This window comes from Cibotium barometz, chromosome 25 (genome assembly GCF_041138505.1).
Source record: "Cibotium barometz isolate CiBa-2024 chromosome 25, ASM4113850v1, whole genome shotgun sequence".
Lineage (NCBI taxonomy): Eukaryota > Viridiplantae > Streptophyta > Polypodiopsida > Cyatheales > Cibotiaceae > Cibotium > Cibotium barometz.
In genome coordinates this window covers 51,781,640-51,803,226 of record NC_141070.1, presented here as the reverse complement: position 1 = coordinate 51,803,226, position 21,587 = coordinate 51,781,640, and the positions used below count along the sequence as shown (strand labels likewise).

Sequence of the window (21,587 nt, the reverse complement as noted above, 5' to 3'; positions counted from 1 at the left end):
ATGAGCAGATTGAGGGACAGCCTGGACAGGAGGATGAGATCCCACTTGCTGATGACTAGTCTTTGACTCACCAGCAGTTACCTTGGCCCTTGAGGCTAGTTTTGTACTTGTCATGCGATGTACTTTCTTTTTCAGTTTCTATATATCCACATGCGATGTACTTTCTTTTCAGTTTCTATTTGGAGTCTGGACTCTTCAAATTTTTAATGTTTTAAGACTTTAAAGTTTAATCTTGGATATTTTAAATGTTTTGTCATTTTATGTCATATGCTGACATGTCATATGACGTGGCGTTCCCCGACGTTCCCGATCCGCTCCCGTTCCCGTTCCCGCTCCTGTTCCAGCATCCGACATTCCCGGAACGTTCCCGTTCCGTGGTAACTATGGTCCCAAAGAAATGGGCGAGACTAAATAAGTCTCCATAATACCAATATCAAAATCATGTCCCAAGATAAATGGGCGAGACAAAAAACAGTCCCATAAGTCCAGATATCATAATCATGTCTCAAGTAAATGGGCGAGACAAATCAGTCCCATAAGTCCAGATATCATAATCCATGTCTGAAACCGGCCTCCGGTAGAAACCAAAGTGCGGTAGATTAGCAGTCACCCTTCCACTTGTAGTCCAAATAAGAAACAAAATCAACTGGAGCTAGAGTGCCTCAAAACTGAAATGAAAACGACACCTGTTGGCCCCAAAGCTTGGCGCCCCTTTCGGTATTTCTTTATTCAAATTCAAAGAGATGTAAACCTGAGTACAACAAAACTAGCCAGGAGAATACACCTGTATGTCCAATCTGGCAGCCCACAAGACCTCTTAGCACAGAGGATTCACACACAGATCTGTGCCCCACAAAAGTAACACTCTGTGCTTCCCTCTGATCAACCAAGACAATTCAGCCGGGCAGCCTTGAGCACACATCTGGCATATCTCATGTACATGGTTCCACAACTCAGTTCACATATACATCCACTGTCCAATCTCTGTTTCCACTCTTTCAATCTGCCATACCCCTCCTCTCACAAGGGGCCAGATAATACAACTCTGCAGCAGACATAAGCCAATGGAAAGAAAGAAAGATGGACAAGTTCAGAGCTTACCAAATCAGTGCGTGGTTCTGCACTCGTGAGGCCGATCGTACCAGTCTGTACTTTCCTCCCTGCAACCACTTGACTGATGCACCAAATAAGCTCTGATACAGCACTGCCCGCAACTGGAGATGCACCGCCCACTACTGTTCAGGTCTGAAACAGAACTGAAACCAGCTGTACCTGTCCGTACAGGTCAGTAATCCCCACTGTACCTCCTGTCCGTACAGTCTCTGCAGTCGCATGTACCGTACTGGTCAGTACCTATATAGCAGCTGCCTGCTGTTTGTTCCTGCCAGCGCTGCCTGAATCAGCGCTGCCTGCACCTGTACCTGTCCGTACACCTGTACCTGCAGCAGCAGCCGACGCCAAAACCTGGACTGTACGGCTTGTTTGTTCGGGCTCTTCTTTGCGCAGCCAAAAACCCCAACAGCAACCGTATGCAGTCGACCAGCTTCTCTTCTCCTCCATGCAGGAAAACTTCCACGCTTTCCAAAAAGCAAGAGAGAGAGAGATGAGAGAGGCGTGTAACTCCAAAAGTGGAGTTGCTCCTCTCTCCAAAAATATTCTAGGCCCCCAACTTTAATATTTATTAAAGTTCCTAGGGACCACTTAGGCCTAGGGACCAACCATGAATAAAACATTAAAAATACTAATGTTCTTGGTCCCCCTTCACACCTGCAGATGTCCACACATCATTCTCTTTGTTCGGGCACCCCAAATGTGAATCATTTAATATTTATTTTGCTCAGCAACCATGTCCACACTTGTGCTGTTCCATTTTCACAAGGTCATGACATACCCCCCTCTTGAAAAATGGCAAGCGTCCTCGATTGCAATCTGGTGATAGAGCAAAATATCCAAAGTGAAATATACAATATGGCAAGATCAGCGTCCCAATCTCTCTAAGCCATGCACATGTAACATCATTCACTGCAAACCAATGGCGTAGTAGTAGTCCAAGTTGTATACCACTGTGAACCATACACAACCACAACATCCAATGTGACTAGTACACATATATCATAGAAGTCCCATAAACAGATGTACTGTCAGCCATCAGTACCTTCGGGTGAGATAAAAATTGCACCAAGCGACCTCTAGATATCATCTGAGCCTGTCTGTATCAAGGGAGTGGAGGTGCTACCCCCCTCTTGAGCATCAGGCAATGCTCCAGACCCATGCTCTGCTGAACCTGAATGAGCCAAAACAAGAGTCGGCTCCAACTCAAAGGCATCGAGATAAAGCTGCAAAAATCTGTTAAGTCACCTTCCTCCATCCACTTCGCATCCATCGGTGAATAGTTCTTGAACTTCACAAGATAGCGACGGGAAACTTTACCTCGTACCTTTCTTTTCTTATGTGCCAGTATCTGCTCTGGAATAAGAACCTCATCAAGTTCCTCAACTTCCGGCTGAGCCTCATCTGATACATCCTCAGGCACATCCCCACGGAAAGGTCTAAGGAGACTCACATGAAATGCATTGTGAATCCTCCAGTGATCTGGTAGCTTCAAGCGATAGGCCACCTCACCAATCTTTTCCAATACTTGAAAAGGCCCATAATAGCGCATGCTCAGCTTAGGGAATAAGCGCTCTTTACCCTTCATCTTCTTGAGCCTAGCCTTTTCAAATCGCAAAAGAACCCAATCACCCAATGCAAACTCTAAAGCACGTCTGTGATGGTCTGCGGCTTTCTTTTGCTTCTGCTGAGTTTTCTGGAGTGCCAACTTAACACTCCGATAAGCTTCATCCATGTTTTCCACATACTGATCAGCCTCAAAGATCTTATCCTTTGTGTGCAAAATGGGTGGTACCTTCTTCCCTCCTTCCACAATCTCAAAAGGCGCCTTGCCCGTCGAGGTATGAACGGTGTTATTATATGCAAACTCCACCAAAGGAAGATACTTTTCCCATTGTTGCTTGTGCTCTAACACATAACACTTAAGAAGACCTAACACTGTAGAGTTAGCCTCTTCCGATTGACCATCTGTTTGTGGATGAAATGAAGATGAAAACTTGAGAGTTGTACCCATGTTGTCAAACAACCCTCTCTAGAATAAACTTGTCATCCGTGTGATAGACGTAGGCAAGCCATGATACTTGAAGATGTTCGCCATGAACAACTTCACCATATGATCAACTTTGATCGTCTTACGCACGAGAATGAAATGAGCCTGCTTACTGAACCTGCATATGATAGTCCAAATGCCATCATTTCCCGTTTGTGTACGTGGAAGATCAAATATAAAATCCATGGCAATGCTCTCCCAAGGTCTATCTGGAATAGGTAAAGGCTGTAATAACCCTGGTGTCTTTTGACGGTCAAACTTTACCTTCTGACATACGATGCATTGCCTAACAAAGGCATCAACATCTCTTCTCAAGGTTGGCCGATAAAAGAAAGTCTCCACTGCTTTTACCGTGGCATCAATTCCTCTATGTCCTGCATACGGTGGAGCATGACTTTCAATCATAACCTTGAGTCGCAATCGCCTGGTAACACACAATTTACCATGCATCAACAAAAACCCATCTCTGAGAGTATAGTGCTCATGCCGCTGATCCCCAGATATCTGATCATACAACCTTTCAAAGTCCTCATCATGGGCATACTGCTCTTTCATTTCATCAAGCTCATGATGATAAGCAAGTGAAACTGTTGAGACCTGTGGCTTGCGTGACAAAGCATCTGCCACAACATTCTTTTTGCCTTCCACATGCACAATCTGGAAGTGAAACATAGACAAAAAGTTTGCCCATCGCATATGCTTCTCTGAAAGCTTAGTTTGCGTGAGGAAATAACGCAAGGTCTGATGATCTGTCTGCACAGTGAAATCAGCCCCAAGCAAATAGTGTTTCCATGTAGAAAGAGCATGAATTACAGCCAACATCTCTTTCTCATAAACCTGTAAATGCTTCTCGGCATCATGCAATATTCTACTCTCATAGGCTATCACATGTCCCTCTTGCATGAGAACTGCCCCAATGCTACTTCCACATGCATCACACTGGATAACAAAAGCCTTTCAGAGGTCCGGTAATACCAATACCGGATCCGAAGTAAGCTTTTCTTAGCAATTTCAGTAAAATACCGTATGTACCGCCTGTAATAGGAACACAATCCCAAAAAGCTGTGTACATCATGCATGGTCCTCAAATCTGGCCAATTAAGAATTGCTTCCACCTTCGATGGATCCATACGGACTCCATGCTTAGACACAATATGCCCCAAGAAGTGTATCTCTTGCAAGAAAAACTCACTCTTCTTGCCATGAATAATCAGCCTATGGTTCCGGAGTTCTGCAAACACAATGGCTAAATGCCTTCTATGCTCCTCCTTAGTTTGTGAATGCACAATCATATCATCAAAGAATGTGTCCACAAACGCTCTATGAGGCCGGAAAATCTTGTCCATCATTCTGTTAAATGTGGCAGGTGCATTTGTTAAACCAAAGGGCATAACCAAGAACTCATACAACCCAAAAGTGGTTCGAAATGCTATCTTATGCACATCCTCGGGTCTAATACGTATCTGATGATACCCGCTTTTCAAGTCAATCCGACTAAAGACTGTGGAGCCCAGTAAGCGGTCCAAAATGTCATCGATCCTCGGAATGGGGAATCGATTCTTGATGGTATTCTTGTTCAGCGCCCTGTAATCAATACACATGCGCCAAGAACCATCCTTCTTTTGCACTAAGAGTACAGGTGAGCAAAAGGGTGATGAGCTAGGCTGTATCAACCCTTTATTCAATAGCTCCTGTGCCTGACTCATAATTTCTTCTTGTTGGGCTGCACTAACACGGTACGGCGGTCTATTTGGTGGAGTACTACCAGGAATTAGATCAATAGCATGATCTTCTGGCCTTTCGGGAGGAAGTTCCCCTGGCAATGACTCGGAAAAACAATCTTGGAACCCACATAAGAAATCAGTCCTGTCCTTATCTAACATAGACAAATTAGACTTAGACTCATCATCTTTTGCATCCTTTACATAAACCAAGTACACGGAAAGATGCTTTTTCATTACTGATGAAATTGCCGAAGCTGATACAATAGGAAAAGATTCCCCTTTAAGTTTTACATCCAAAACATGTTCTTTTCCTCTATGAATCAAAGTGATCTTCCTATTGTATGTATCCACCACCGCATGTACTCTGTGGCACCATGGCATTCCCAACAAAACATCACATCCATCAAGTGGCATGATGAAAAACTCTTCGCTATCCACATTACCCTGCAAATGAAGCCTGAGCTTCCCAATAATAGGAGTGACGGGTTCTGCATACCGTGGACAAGCCATGTTAGCCTCATATAAAGGCCCCATCTCCTCTGCACGGATCCCCAATCGGCCAGCCAAATCCGGTGAAATAAAGTTGGCTCTAGCACCTGTGTCAAAGAATATCAAGGCATTTTGATCTCTCACTTTGCCCCATGCCTTGCACAACTCAGTCTCTTCACCACTTGGCTGTTCCCCAACAAGATCAGGAACTAATCCTGCAGAAGGTTTTGGTTTCTTTGACTTGGGCTCTCCTTTGGTGTCAGAGTCCTTTTGGGACTTTCTCTTGGGACAATTAAAAGACATATGTCCCTCTTCTGTACAGTAGAAACATTTCCGAGCATCCCTCAAAGCCTCTCTCTCCTCAGGAGTTCTCTTGGGCATTGGCAACTTCTTATACCACGTCTCTGTAGACCCTTTTGCTTCACGCGAAGCATGCCCTGACTTTTCAGATTTCTTGCTCGAGTTCTTACTTCCTTTAAATCCAGATGAGACTCCAGTGAGTAACGCATTAGCTGTCATAGCATTCTCTATCATCTGTGACATATTTGTTACTCGAGTCTTGATACAATAGTCACGCACTTCCTTGGGCAGCCCACAACAATACTTCTCTACCTGCTCAGACAAAGGCACTGCACGGTAAGAAGTAACTGGGAGTAAAGCTTCCCAAAACTTCTTGTTGTAATCCTCAAGATTTTTACATTTTGATGCATCCAACTTGTGCCATGCTGTCATTACATCCACCTCAAAAGTAGATGTGAGCCATACGGAAGAGAACACCTGTTTAAATTGTACCCAAGTAGATGGTGCTATGCCCTGCAAAAGAAGAGTAGACCACCACTGCAATGCATTGCCTTTGAGAAAAGTCGCTGCTTTTCTCACCTTTGAGGACTCCGTGTAATTACCACCAGAAAAAGCAGCATCAAACTGCTGTAAGAAGTAAGTGCCTTTAACTTATCTTTGGCCCCACTGAATGTATCAAATTTCAGAGCAGCTCCCCCTTCCTTATAATCCTTCGCCTTACCCATAGGCGTTAGATTATCGTAAGGAAGTGGCTTCACAAGATTGCTACCCCCAGCATTCATGCCCATCATAGGGTCAACATTACCAATTCCCACACCTGGCATGCCATACATTCCAGCCATGTTGCCGAACATACCATTATGCATACCGGGCTGCATGCCCCCATACATATTTCCTTGCCATCCTGGTTGCATGCCCCCAAACATGTTTCCTTGCATTCCGGACTGCATACCACCATACATATTCCCCTGCATACCAGGCTGAAAATTAGCTCCAAAAGTCCCTGGCATACCCATGCCTCCCTGAGGATAACCCCCAGTCATGGATTGGAACACAGAGCCACCACCAAAATATCCTGGATGCATAGTCTGCTGAGGAATAGATGGCTGTCCGAAAAAGGAACTCTGAGAGTTAGCACCAAAAGCATGTTGCATGTTTGAAGAGGCACGGAAGTCGTAGTAGTCAGCTCGCTGAAGCTCCCGCCTCCACCCTGCTCTGCGCGCGCCCGCCTGTCCCCCCTCTCTCTGTCGCCTGTTCGCCCTCCCACCTCTCCGCCTGTTCGCCCCTCCACCCCCCGCCTGCCTTCTTCTCGCCGTTGCGCCCCCCCCCCTCCTGCCTCGCTGCTGCGCCTCCCCCCTCTTCGCCATTTCGTCCCCCCCTCCTAGCCGCCTCTTCGCATTTTCGCCCCCAACCCCCTCTTCGCCTGTTCGCCGCCTCCCACCTCTCCGCCTGTTCGCACCCGCCTCCCCTCAGCAGCGCCCCGCCTCCCCTCCCTTTCGCCTTTTTTCGTTGCCCCCCCCCCCCCCCCCCCCCCCCCCCCCTCAGGGCTTCTCCTTCGTTTTTCCCCCCTCCCTCCTCGTTCGTGCTGTGTTTCACCCCCAGGGGGTTTTTGTTTTTCTTCATTTTCTTCCGGTCTTCCGCCTCTTCGTGTGCAGCCCGTTTCTTGCAGGTTTACCGCATTCGCCTCGCCTGAGCTTCACACTCTGATGGAGACTCCTCCCGCCTCGCCTCAGAGGGACTCATCCGCAGCCCCCTCGCCCGCCCCCGAGGACATCCCCATCAGGCTTTCTCTTTCGCCGGAAGAGGAAGCGAGCCTCACCGCAGAGGTGGAACGCCTCCAGGCTCATTCCACCATCTGCCGTATAGTCGGCACTCGCCCCAGATCAGGGATCTTCTTCAGGCTCGCCTTCTTGCAGATGTGGGCAAGATCCTGGATGTACAGCTCCTGGGCCGGGGCCATTATCAGATCGAATTCGAGGCCGCCCAGAGCGTTGCCAAGGTCCTTGCCATGAGTCCTCTGGACATCAGGGGTGCTCGGGCTTTCTTCAGACCTTGGCAGCATGGATTTGACCCAGCAGCGGCGGAGCAGGGAGAGCGCCTCTTCCATATTACAGTTTGTTTCCCTGGTCTCCGCCGGGAGTATCTTCCGCTCCTCTCCAGGCTCGGAGCATTGGTGGGCTCGGTACTAGAGACGGGCCCCTCAGCTGCTTCAGTGGTGGCCAGAGCAGCTGGGCTACCTTCGGTCAGAGTGTTGGTGTCTGACGTCTCCTCCCTTCCTAAGGTCATTCAGCTACCTAGGATAGGGGGGGGGTGGATAGATCAGAGAGTGGAGTTTTCGGGGCTCCCGAACCAGTGCTTCATTTGCAGGCAGGTCAGTCATCTGGCCAAGGCCTGCCCTCGCAGGAGACCTCGACCCGCACCACAGTAGCAGGCTACTGATGGCCCGCCCACAGATTCGGCCGCTGCCTCAGGGACACCTGCTCAGGCCACAGAGACCTCGGAGTGGCAGCCTGGACAGGGGCGCCGCCGAGGGAGACAGCCACAGCAGCACGCACAGAGACCGCTGCAGCAGCAGCCACAGTCTCAGCCTCACTGGGTTCCTGTGAGGAACAGCTTTGCTCCCCTTCAGGAGGAGACCCCTGCAGCGACCGAGGACCAGGAGATGCCAGCTCCCCCTCCTTCACCTCCCCCACCCCCGTCCCCTCCCACCGCCTCGCTTCCACCTTCGCCTTCGCCTTCGCCCGCCCCCGCTCCGGTTTCGGCAGCGGCTCCCTCTCCACCTCCCTCGCCTCCCCCTCCTCCCCCTCCGCCCGCCTCACCTTCCCGGGAGACCCTGGCAGTTCCCTGGCGCTCACCTGCAGTCCGGAGAGCGCTGAGCACTGACCTCGCTCGAGCATCACAGGGGAGACCTATGCCGATTAGGGCCTCACGGATTTCATCTATTCGCAGTCGGCTGAGTCGCCTTGGCATTAGACAGCGCTCGGAGGCCTTTGATTATACCTTTACACGGCTTTTTGGAGCAGAGGGCCCCCATGAGCCAGCACCCATTCGAGTTCATGTAGTGATACCTCCGGCCCGCGGGGAGGAGGCACTAGACTCAGCGGTGGCCTTCTTGTTCCCTCTTTGTGGACCCTGTGATCGGGAGTGGACTCTAGAGCTCGCTCTCAGCTTTTTGAAGACTCAAGCAGTTGAGTTTTCTCACCACATGAGCGATCTGGAGGTGACTGATGTGATAGGCCGACTTTGGGAGTTGGCTCATTTTTTCTTGGATCCCGGGAGTGTGGATACCTCAGGGATTCGGCATTTGGTCGTGCGCATAGTGGCAGACTTGGCACGCGACCCTGGATATGTGAGTATACACGAGGTTTCTCTGTCAGAGCAGGAGGCAGTCGCCATGGGCCACAGCCACTGGCGCCTGATCCGGGATTCTTGCAGTACACCGGGTGGGCAGATTCGCAGCCGTTCGGATGGGGACTACTCCCCATCCAAGCCGCTTGTGAAGGCCCGCCGTACAGCTGAGACAGCATCCACCTCAGCAGGGCATCCATGAGGATCATCTCATGGAATGTACAGGGCCTTGGCGGAGCACACTTTATACGCTATCGAGGTTGCTTGAGGCAGGAGCTTCAGAGATGCCTGGTTGGTGGCAGCATTGACATTTTGATGATGCAGGAGCACCACTTGGGTGAGAGCAGGATCCGGAGATATGGTTCGGTGATGCCTGGTAGATGGGACACTTTTTGGTCTGCAGGGTTTGGTCCTTTGGGTGGACAGGGAGGAGTATGCATGGTTATTGCAGATGTATGGCGGCAGGCCATTGTGGATCGAGGGATCATTGTGCCAGGTAGAGCACAGTATGTCATTCTGAGGATGCATGATGAGCTATTGGGTGTGCTCAACATCTATGCGCCCAATCATGCTAGTGCCAGAGCAGAGTTCTGGACTCAGGTTACAGATGCATTGCCAGAGGCCGCACATTGGTGTGTTGGGGGAGACTTCAACATGCTTGAGGACCCGGCAGATAGGGTGGGAGGCAGTCATGTTACAGTGCACGGCACGGAGCTTGCAGCTTGGGACCGGTTTTGCATGTCACTGAGGATCACTGATGCATGGCAGCATGGGGCTTTCTCCCGGTCTCAGGACAGTCTTAGTTTCTCTCGGTCGGATCGCCGGCAGGGAGGGACTAATCTATCACGGATTGATCGCTTTTATGTGGGCGATTGGTTAGGGGAGCGAGGGGGCTCCGTCGGCATTCTCGTTGGCACCTCATTTTCAGATCATGCGCCAGTTATATTGACATTGGAGGAGGGGACACGGGAGCCCAGCTTGCAGTTGAGGATCCCAGAGAGGGTACTTGCAGATCCCAGTCTCGCTGAGGACATTGAGAGGATCTAGCATGATAGTCAGTGCTCTGACCAGGATGCAGCGGGCCAGTGTGCCCAGGGACTCATTGATCTTAGCTCTTTTCTACACGCTGCAGCTTTGACTCGACTGGGAGAGATTCGCGAGCGGGAGCAACGGCTGAGACGCAGCCTTGCTTCGCTACAGCGCCTTCAGGAGCAGCAGCCTGCATGTGAGTGGGTGGCGTCCCAGCTGAGCCAGGCACGCCAGGAGGTTAGAGAGGTAGAGGAGCAGAGACATGAGTTTTACTATCGTCGTCAGGCCTCACAGTGGACGCAGCTTGGTAATAGAGTGACTGGGGAGTTTTTTGAGATCACTGGACCCCGTCATGCGCGAGCAGGAGTCCGTCAGCTTGGTAGACCGGATGGATCGGTAGCTACTGAGCTCGGGGAGATCAGAGCCATTGCCACTGCTTTTTATAGTGACCTGCTTTCAGCAGAGCCAGTCACTGAGGATCGAGATGTTTGCAGACAGACTGTGTGGGCCCATGTGCAGAGGAGGGTCACAGACCATATGCGTACAGTTCTAGGTGCGCCTCTGTTAGAGATTGAGCTTGCCGAGGCCTTGAGGGTCCTACCGCGACATAGTTGCCCAGGGGAGGACGGACTGACGCCGGCCTTTTTTATGCGCTATTGGGACCTTTTGGGGCCAGGCCTCCGCAGGGGCTTTCAGCATGTTTTGGACACTGGGGTGATGCCGCAGAGCTTTTCAGAGGGCTTGATCTATCTTATCCCCAAGGGGGAGGGAGTATCAGATGACATTCGGCATTGGAGGCCTATTACGATCCTCAATACTGTCTACAAGGTCTTAGCAAAGGCCTTGAGTTTGAGGATCCAGCCCTTCCTGGGGGAGTTGATTCATGCTACTCAGACAGGATTTGTCAAGGAGCGCAGTATCCTTGACAACATCTTTACTTTCTGGGAGGCGACGGCCCGAGCTAGGTTTCTTGGCGAGGACTTGGTCGTGATGCTTCTCGATTTTGAGAAGGCATACGATAGAGTTGATTGGGGATTCTTAGAGGGCACTATGCTTCGCCTGGGCTTTGAGCCAGGATGGATGCGAGGGGTGGCAGCTCTGTATTCCACAGCTCGCAGCCAGGTGCTGATTGCAGGAGGTCGGGGGCCGAGTTTTGAGCTGACCAGATCAGTCCGTCAGGGGTGTCCTCTCGCCCCTTTTCTTTTTCTCTTCTTTGCGGAGGCTATGAGTATGTATTTGACGGCAGAGGAGGTTGGTTTGAGAGGACTTCAGCTCCCAGTCCGGGGGGAGGATTTGCTTGATGCTGAGTTTGCAGACGACACGGGCTTATTTTTGCATGGCCAAGAGGCCAATCTTATTCGGGCTGAGCAGTCGCTCCAGGTTTTTAGTGCAGCTTCGGGAGCATTGATCAATTGGCGCAAGACAGTGGCCTTTTGGATCAGTAGTGCTCCCACTCCGGCATGGAGCCCGGACCCCGGTTTTAGATGGATTCCTCCAGGCACAGCAGTGCGGTATTTGGGATGCCAGATTGGCCTCGATTTGTCACCTGAGCAGCAGATTGCTCCGCTTCTTCTGAGCATTCGGAAGAAGCTATTGTATTGGAGTACAGCTCGACTATCCTTGGCTGGGAGGGTGGTGGTGGCAAATCAGGTGCTGTTAGCGACCATGTGGTACATTACGTCTTGCTGGATTTTCTCGAGCTCTTGCATCAGCCAGGTACAGAGGCTGATCAGGAACTTTCTGTGGTCTGGGCGGGACGGTCAGCCAGCTCGGGCAAAGGTTGCATGGGCAGTTATTACACTTCCGCTGGCTCAGGGCGGTTTGGGCATTATAGATCCAGTCGATCAGAGTAGAGCCTTATTGGGGAAGCTTATTGTTCGGGGGTTGCTTCCAGGCGCTGAGCCTTGGAAAGAGCTCCTCTTGCAGCGACTGTAGGCTCGGTGTAAGGTTCCCCCCTTCCACAAATAGGGGAAACGCTTAAGATAGTCCGCTAAGTCTTATTTTGTTAGAGAAAATTTCCTACTCATCGACACCTTGACCATACAGAGATTCAAGGATACGATTCGTAGGTAAGACCTAGCTCTATCCCGCAGGGGAAGCGTGGTCTTCTAAACATCAAATCACCCATAGGGTAATTGATCATAATTTGGGCAACTACTAGTCTTGATTCCTAGAGACAACGCTTTTTTCCTCATCCATGTAAGGCACAGCCGTTGGCCTAGTCTTCTAGAATAGAATTGCTCGAGAACCTATTTATCTAACGTAGGGCTTTCACTTAATATGTTGGAAAGCTACCCGACTAATCGGGTCCACCCGTCCGTAGGATGGTGCTGTCGGGGCATTCCATCCTCCCACTTTCCACCCTACCCACGCGTCAATTTGTTTTCTAATTAATCCTACCACACTGTTTGACATAAACAAACATGTTCCTTAATTAAGGCCCTTTCACAAGGTTTATTAAAACAGCCTTTGCCTTTTTCCACAATACAATAATGCCAAAGATAAGATTTATAAAAACAAAGTTTAAACATGAATCAATTTCATATAAGCCAAACTGGCTCTCTTATTCTTTTCTTTTATACCGCCGATGATCTAGAATTCGGCCTTCCAGCCTCCACATGCTGGGCAAAACCCTACGGGACCATACACCTCATCGTCGGCCGCTGGCGAGGACTCAAGCCGGCCTGTCGCCCTCTCAGGCTCCATCGCTCGATCCTCCCGCCCCTCAGAGGGATGTCTGCGCACTAGGGTGGACTAATTCACCGCACTAGCCTGGGCCCTCAGAACTAGGCAGCATCATCACAATCACTTGCCTCAATCGGCAAACCTCATTCTCCCAATGGTATGAGGGATACCATGGGCCAACTCCGAGCCTTACTAACGTCTCCGCCGTCCGGCTACACAAGCACAAGAACGGGGCAGCGTCAAGGCAGGGAGAAGTTGTACCTGTACCTTAATTTAACCAAGATAACAATCCATTTACTCACTAAACCATATGACTAGGATCCATGTCACCTTCTTTAAGAAAACAATCTTTTTCACAAAGATTTTAGCATTTCAACTTGAGATTGCGATAAGACATTCTTTATTAAGGCATGTGCTATTGCTTAAAAGAATACAAACTTTAAATGGTAAATCAATCAAATAGATCACTGTAACAATCAATAGAGAAGCCGGGGCCATACCTCAACCCCTAAGAATGATATGTAAATAAAAAAACAAAATATGTATATACCTCATAGAAATTTGTCGTTTATCGTTGTCTTTGCTCGTATTAACAAGAGCTTTAGAACTTGACATATGAGAATAGAGTCTTCTAATACCTTGTCCTTTGATTGAAATCATCCAATAATATCCAAGCTTTATCTCCTCTTACTCATACTGTGATTCTTCTCTCTTTCTAAGATCTATGGCAAAATAGCCTTCTCCTACAGGTCTACAGCATAGTATTCTTTCTCTAAAAGAAAAGCTATGGAGTTTTGGTCTCTTCCTCCGAAAGACTATAGCAATCTAGCTTCTTTTCTGAGATATTAGATAAGAATGAAGGGATATATGCATCTCAAACTCTAGGATTACCTTGAGGCTACTTGCTGTCTTCTCACAGTTTTCTCTATGTAGAGACCCTGACAGAAACAGCAAATTGTTTCGGCCATAACTCTCTGATAAAAACTCAGAATATGGTCATATAACCAGTCAAAAGAACGGGAAGGCATCTGGTCTACAAGCCAACGCGGGCAGAATAGGCAAAAACGTCTGTATATAGCCACAAACACGCCATCTTTAGAAACGCGTTATTTTTCCACATTTTTAGTGTGCATGGACTCTAAATGTGTAAAAGTACTCTAAATATGACCTCTTATCACCTAAATTCGAAATTTTATTTTTGGGGATACTTATCTCTTAATAGAACTATTCTTATGTTCTTATTTCTTTTAGGATTTTTGGAGCTAATATTTTTATTCTAACACTTTCCTAATGTTTTTAGCCTTATTGTCTCACTCTTCTCTAAATACACTCTCTTTTCTTATTGAAATCTATATTAAAAGAGACACATACATATATGGCTTGGGAGGGACGTTACAATCTCCCCCACTTAAAAGATTCGAGATGTCCTCATCTCGCGAGCTGGGGTAGTATCTAAGTAAATCCTCCTGTCTCTTTCAAATTGGTGTCCCCACACTAGGTAAAAATCTTCTTTTATCTAAACATTATTCCGAGTCCCTTATTTCATGTGTTTGGCTTGTTTTATTGTACCCCCAAAAGGTCTTTATTATTCTAATTTCATGTATCCATATACCTCTCATATGGTATGAACCTTCGAATTCCTTATTCTATACCCCCATGTAATATGGTACTTAATAAATTATCATGAAAAAACGTAAGGAAATTAATTCTTTACGCAATCTAACCTATGATAGCAATTTCATAATCTTAGTATCGTCTTGTAGAATACCTCTTTTCATCATGCACATTACTTCACATAAATCTTGCACCAATCCTCTTCTATTTACTCATAGAAATACTTGTTGAATTTGATTATCTTTAATCCTACTATCTCTATTTCTTGACCTAATTTTTGCTCTAGCTCATGATTCCTTGTAGCCAAGGGTGGGCTTGACGTTCCTCTTGAATTAGGAGACCTCTTCTTGATTAACATGGAAGGACTCATGTCCTTCTCGACACTTTCTATATAATAAAAACCTTTATCACAGTCTCTGGCTATAATTATAGCTTCTGAAATAGAGGATGGTTTTTTTTTTTAAATTCTTGATGAGGTTATTCAAAGGTAGATTAAGCTTCCAAATGAATTGATGGAGAAGAGTTACCTCATCTATCTCTACAACAAATCGGAGAAGTCGAACAAAAGTTTGGTGGTATTCTTTTAGGGTCTTTCCTTCTTGGGTTAGCTCCAAAAATTCATTCATTTTATCCTCTCGAAATCCTAGAGGACAAAACCTTTCACGAAGGTGTACTTTCATGGCATCTCATAACTGATTCTAGCTCCAGTGGTTAGATTGACAACAATGCTTCTAACTTTTTAGCTCCAATGGTTAGATTGACAACAATGCTTCCAACTAATTTGGCATTTCGTACGATTTTTAGACGCGAGCAAGGGTGAGCTTGCTTCTTTCATTGTATCCATTAAAAGTTCAAAACTATCAAATACTTATCATAGCACCACATCTAAAGGCATTCTGGATTAATATATGTGAGTTCTTCATTTTTTTGAGAATTTCACATTTGGTGCCTTGGGATTGACACATCCAAAGATTATCAGGATTGACACATCTAAGATGATTGGTTTTCTGAAAATTACACACCTAGTATCTTGGGATTAACACATCTAAGAGCATGATCCTCTAGGAATTACACATCCGAAGTCAGACTCATGTTTGTTTGAGATGGGTTCAAGATCTTGGATGATCGTCCTAGTGTAAAGCATCCAATGGATGGCATTCACACGTCAACTATTCAAACCTTAATGGAGTTATAATCTTAATAATTTATAATATGCAAGTTGATGAGATATATCCTGAAAATTTCTCTAAACAAGTTTCGATCTATCCTTCTAGTCATTCAGTCTCTCACTAGTTTCTTAATTTGATCACCCTATGTTTTTCCTCACAAAAGATTTTCTCCCCAACCTTATTTCTCAAATTTATTATACAAATATCTTGCGTGTGCACCCCCAAAATACAAGCACAATTTCATAGAATGATTGTCTCAACACGTGAGGATATTCAAATCACTTCTATGGCCAGTAGAGATGATTGATTCGTCCTCGTATGATAAACAATCACTTGTTTTAATCCCTTTGATAGTTAACCTTTGAAAAACAAATCCTAGGAACTAAGATCGGCTCTGATACCACTTGTAAGGTTCCCCCCTTCCACAAATAGGGGAAACGCTTAAGATAGTCCGCTAAGTCTTATTTTGTTAGAGAAAATTTCCTACTCATCGACACCTTGACCATACAGAGATTCAAGGATACGATTCGTAGGTAAGACCTAGCTCTATCCCGCAGGGGAAGCGTGGTCTTCTAAACATCAAATCACCCATAGGGTAATTGATCATAATTTGGGCAACTACTAGTCTTGATTCTTAGAGACAAGGCTTTTTTCCTCATCCATGTAAGGCACAGCCGTTGGCCTAGTCTTCTAGAATAGAATTGCTCGAGAACCTATTTATCTAACGTAGGGCTTTCACTTAATATGTTGGAAAGCTACCCGACTAATCGGGTCCACCCGTCCGTAGGATGGTGCCGTCGGGGCATTCCATCCTCCCACTTTCCACCCTACTCACGCGTCAATTTGTTTTCTAATTAATCCTACCACACTGTTTGACATAAACAAACATGTTCCTTAATTAAGGCCCTTTCACAAGGTTTATTAAAACAGCCTTTGCCTTTTTCCACAATACAATAATGCCAAAGATAAGATTTATAAAAACAAAGTTTAAACATGAATCAATTTCATATAAGCCAAACTGGCTCTCTTATTCTTTTCTTTTATACCGCCGATGATCTAGAATTCGGCCTTCCAGCCTCCACATGCTGGGCAAAACCCTACTGGACCATACACCTCATCGTCGGCCGCTGGCGAGGACTCAAGCCGGCCTGTCGCCCTCTCAGGCTCCATCGCTCGATCCTCCCGCCCCTCAGAGGGATGTCTGCGCACTAGGGTGGACTAATTCACCGCACTAGCCTGGGCCCTCAGAACTAGGCAGCATCATCACAATCACTTGCCTCAATCGGCAAACCTCATTCTCCCAATGGTATGAGGGATACCATGGGCCAACTCCGAGCCTTACTAACGTCTCCGCCGTCCGGCTACACAAGCACAAGAACGGGGCAGCGTCAAGGCAGGGAGAAGTTGTACCTGTACCTTAATTTAACCAAGATAACAATCCATTTACTCACTAAACCATATGACTAGGATCCATGTCACCTTCTTTAAGAAAACAATCTTTTTCACAAAGATTTTAGCATTTCAACTTGAGATTGCGATAAGACATTCTTTATTAAGGCATGTGCTATTGCTTAAAAGAATACAAACTTTAAATGGTAAATCAATCAAATAGATCACTGTAACAATCAATAGAGAAGCCGGGGCCATACCTCAACCCCTAAGAATGATATGTAAATAAAAAAACAAAATATGTATATACCTCATAGAAATTTGTCGTTTATCGTTGTCTTTGCTCGTATTAACAAGAGCTTTAGAACTTGACATATGAGAATAGAGTCTTCTAATACCTTGTCCTTTGATTGAAATCATCCAATAATATCCAAGCTTTATCTCCTCTTACTCATACTGTGATTCTTCTCTCTTTCTAAGATCTATGGCAAAATAGCCTTCTCCTACAGGTCTACAGCATAGTATTCTTTCTCTAAAAGAAAAGCTATGGAGTTTTGGTCTCTTCCTCCGAAAGACTATAGCAATCTAGCTTCTTTTCTGAGATATTAGATAAGAATGAAGGGATATATGCATCTCAAACTCTAGGATTACCTTGAGGCTACTTGCTGTCTTCTCACAGTTTTCTCTATGTAGAGACCCTGACAGAAACAGCAAATTGTTTCGGCCATAACTCTCTGATAAAAACTCAGAATATGGTCATATAACCAGTCAAAAGAACGGGAAGGCATCTGGTCTACAAGCCAACGCGGGCAGAATAGGCAAAAACGTCTGTATATAGCCACAAACGCGCCATCTTTAGAAACGCGTTATTTTTCCACATTTTTAGTGTGCATGGACTCTAAATGTGTAAAAGTACTCTAAATATGACCTCTTATCACCTAAATTCGAAATTTTATTTTTGGGGATACTTATCTCTTAATAGAACTATTCTTATGTTCTTATTTCTTTTAGGATTTTTGGAGCTAATATTTTTATTCTAACACTTTCCTAATGTTTTTAGCCTTATTGTCTCACTCTTCTCTAAATACACTCTCTTTCCTTATTGAAATCTATATTAAAAGAGACACATACATATATGGCTTGGGAGGGACGTTACACTCGGGCGCCCCGTGCAAGGGGTACTTGGGCACCAGAGATTCGCTGGATCTTCATAGAGATGAGGAGGACAGGCCTCAGTAGAGGATGGGAGGACAGATTTGCTTTGAGTATCCTGAGAGCTTGGGAGCTGCTGAGACCAGGGCTCTCTCAGCGGCCTCCTTCTTGTGTTGAGGAGCGGGCCAGGCAGGCGCTCATCTGGAGCGCAGCGGTTCGTACGGAGCAGGGTCATATGCTGGGTTCTCGGCCTCGTCTAGCCTGGGGACCTTTAGCGGCAGGCCCAGCTCGTAGTTTTGGAGACTGGCAGGCTTTCTGCAGTCTACCAGAGGAGATCCAGGTGGAGACTTCAGAGGGGGGTTGATTATGAGGGATGATATTCAGGAGGCACTTACAGAGGAGTGGTTCACACCTCTCGAGCCAGTGGCCCCACGGTGGATGGGAGCCTTTACACAGTTGGAGATCCTGATTGCTGTCAGAGCTAGCACTGAGGATGGCAGATGCCTCTACTATGAGATTCAGGATGAGGGCAGACTCCAGAGAGTGGAGGTGGAGTCGCCTTTGGTTGCAGAGTGCACCTTTCAGAGGATCAGGGTAGTGGCTGCCGCTTCTCGGAAGTGGCATATTGACCCCGACCCTGCTGATGTGCTCCCGGATTGGCGCATATGGGCATATGCAGCGCGCCCCTTGGCCCGGCTACAGTGGGACCCCGGGGAGTACGAGTGGCATGATCCTTATGCATCCCTTGAGGCCACAGAGATCACCTTTTTCCAGTACACTGTTCGGCTGGGACGGCATATTTTGACGGCGAGGAGGATGGTTTCTCCAGCGGCAGCGGGGCACTGGCGATTGCAGGGACTCTCACAGGAGTTCCTGGAGGATTTCTGGGCTCGGCTCTGGGCTAGTCGACAGGCCCGCAGGATCTCGGCTTTTCAGTGGCTGGTCGCCCACAGGGGCTCAGCAGTTGGCACTTGGCTTGTTTACAGCGGTCTTCCGGCGGCCTGCGTCCGATGCGGCCACCCTATGGAGACACAGAGACATTGCCTTTGGGACTGCCCTCAGGCACAGCAGATTTGGCTGCGGATGCTACTCTGGCCCCCCTCTCTCCAGAGGGTATGTTTACGTGGGGTGCCGCCGCTTGGTCGACTTCGTCAGGGCCTGCTATGGGCTATGAGATGGAGCAGGGCAGTCAGGCCATCAGATTTATTAGGGGCCAGCCCCGCCTGGTTCCGGCACCGGATTTCTCGTCCGCCAGCTGGACACAGGAGAGGGATTTACGATGGGAGCTCCTCAGCAGCCTCACCATCTGGTTCACCTGGAGGGCCCGGTGCTTTACGGCCTTCGAGGGGAGATTAGAGCCACCAGCAGAGACTGTTCGGGGGATTTGGCAGGAGTTGATCCACACCCTGCGAGGACAGTATGACCGCATCCGGGGAGACTCGGATGAGGCGATCTTACGGCGCCAGGCCTTTCACACCACTTGGCGCTGCGGCCCGTTCTACACCCTACACACGGGATCCCCCCGTTGGCACTACAGGCCACCTGTTTGGCTCTTCCCCCCCCCTATTGTATGATTTAGCCGCTCAGTTCTTTATACTGATGCTTGTATTTTGCAGCACCTAGGGAGAGTCTCCCGGGCTGCCATGATGTATTCACTGCTCTTCTCTCTCTCAGGAGCAGGAGAGATCTTTTGTAGCCCTACGGGCGTTTTTATATAACTAATGAAAGGATCTTTTCTCGGAAAAAAAAAAAGCATGTTGCATGTTCGGAAACTGTCCAAAAGATGGATCCTGTGGGAAGGCAGCACTATGACCCTGAGAAAGGTTCTTAGAACGCACCTTCTTCTTCTTTTCAGGCTCAGAACGGGATCTCATAAATTCAGCAAACTTCTCACTGTGTGTGAGCTGCATAAACACATCCATTACACCGGCCAAACGATTTTTAAACTGAGCATCATCTTCCTCTTTACTAGGCATATCTTCTGGCTGTGTTACATCCTCATATTGCTCATCATCTGCAGCCTGTTCTCCTGCAAGAATATCCTCAGATTCATTTCTCTCAGGAGAGGTCTCTTGCTCTTCCTCTTCATGATAAAAATATTCGTCTTCTGTATCAGACATGTTGCTGAATTTTTCAGCAATGACTTTCCTCGAGTCAACCACGAGCTCACCCCCTTAAGAAAGTTGATGATGGGTCCCGGCAACGGAACCTTGAAACCGGCCTCTGGTAGAAACCAAAGTGTGGTAGATTAGCAGTCGCCCTTCCACTTGTAGTCCAAATAAGAAACAAAATTAACTGGAGCTAGAGTGCCCCAAAACTGAAATGAAAACGACACCTGTTGGCCCCAAAGCTTGGTGCCCCTTTCTGTATTTCTTTATTCAAATTCAAAGAGATGTAAACCTGAGTACAACAAAACCAGCCAGGAGAATACACCTGTATGTCCAATCTGGCAGCCCACAAGACCTCTTAGCACAGAGGATTCACACACAGATCTGTGTCCCACAAAAGTAACACTCTGTGCTTCCCTCTGATCAACCAAGACAATTCAGCCGGGCAGCCTTGAGCACACATCTGGCATATCTCATGTACATGGTTCCACAACTCAGTTCACATATACATCCTGTCCAATCTCTGTTTCCACTCTTTCAATCTGCCATACCCTCCTCTCACAAGGGGCCAGATAATACAACTCTGCAAAACAGACATAAGCCAATGGAAAGAAAGAAAGATGGACAAGTTCAGAGCTTACCAAATCAGTGCGTGGTTCTGCACTCGTGAGGTCGATCGTACCAGTCTGTACTTTCCTCCCTGCAACCACTTGACTGATGCACCAAATAAGCTCTGATACAGCACTGCCTGCAACTGGAGATGCACCACCCACAATCTCCACTGTACCTCCTGTCCGTACAGTCTCTGCAGTCGCCTGTACCGTACTGGTCAGTACCTGTACAACAGCTGCCTGCTGTCTGTTCTTGCCAGTGCAGCGTGAATCAGCGCCGCCTGCACCTGTACCTGTCCGTGCACCTGTACCTGCAGCAGCCGACGCCAAAACTTGCAGCACGGTCTGTACCCGCCTTCAGTCCCAGCCAACGCCGCCTGAATCTGCAGCAGCCGTACCCTGTACTTGCAGTAGCCAACTGTACGGGCAGCCTACACGTGGACTTTACGGCCTGTCTGTTCGGGCTCTTCTTTGCGCAGCCAAAAACCCCAGCAGCACAACCGTATGCAGTCGACCAGCTTCTCTTCTCCTCCACGCAGGAAAACTTCCACGCTTCCCAAAAAGCAAGAGAGAGAGAGAGATGAGAGAGGCGTGTAACTCCAAAAGTGGAGTTGCCCCTCTCTCCAAAAATATCCTAGGCTCCCAACTTTAATATTTATTAAAGTTCCTAGGGACCACTTAGGCCTAGGGGCCAGCCATGAATAAAACATTAAAAATACTAATGTTCTTGGTCCCCCTTCACACCTACAGATGTCCACACATCATTCTCTTTGTCCGGGCACCCCAAATGTGAATCATTTAATATTTAT

The 21,587-nt window shown here is 47.5% G+C and overlaps 1 protein-coding gene across 3 annotated transcripts in view; it reads left to right on the top strand.

Annotated features, from left to right (window-relative positions):
* LOC147624710 (uncharacterized) overlaps positions 1–21,587 on the top strand; it is a 57,203-nt gene that overhangs the window by 15,747 nt on the left and 19,869 nt on the right. The window lies entirely within an intron of this gene.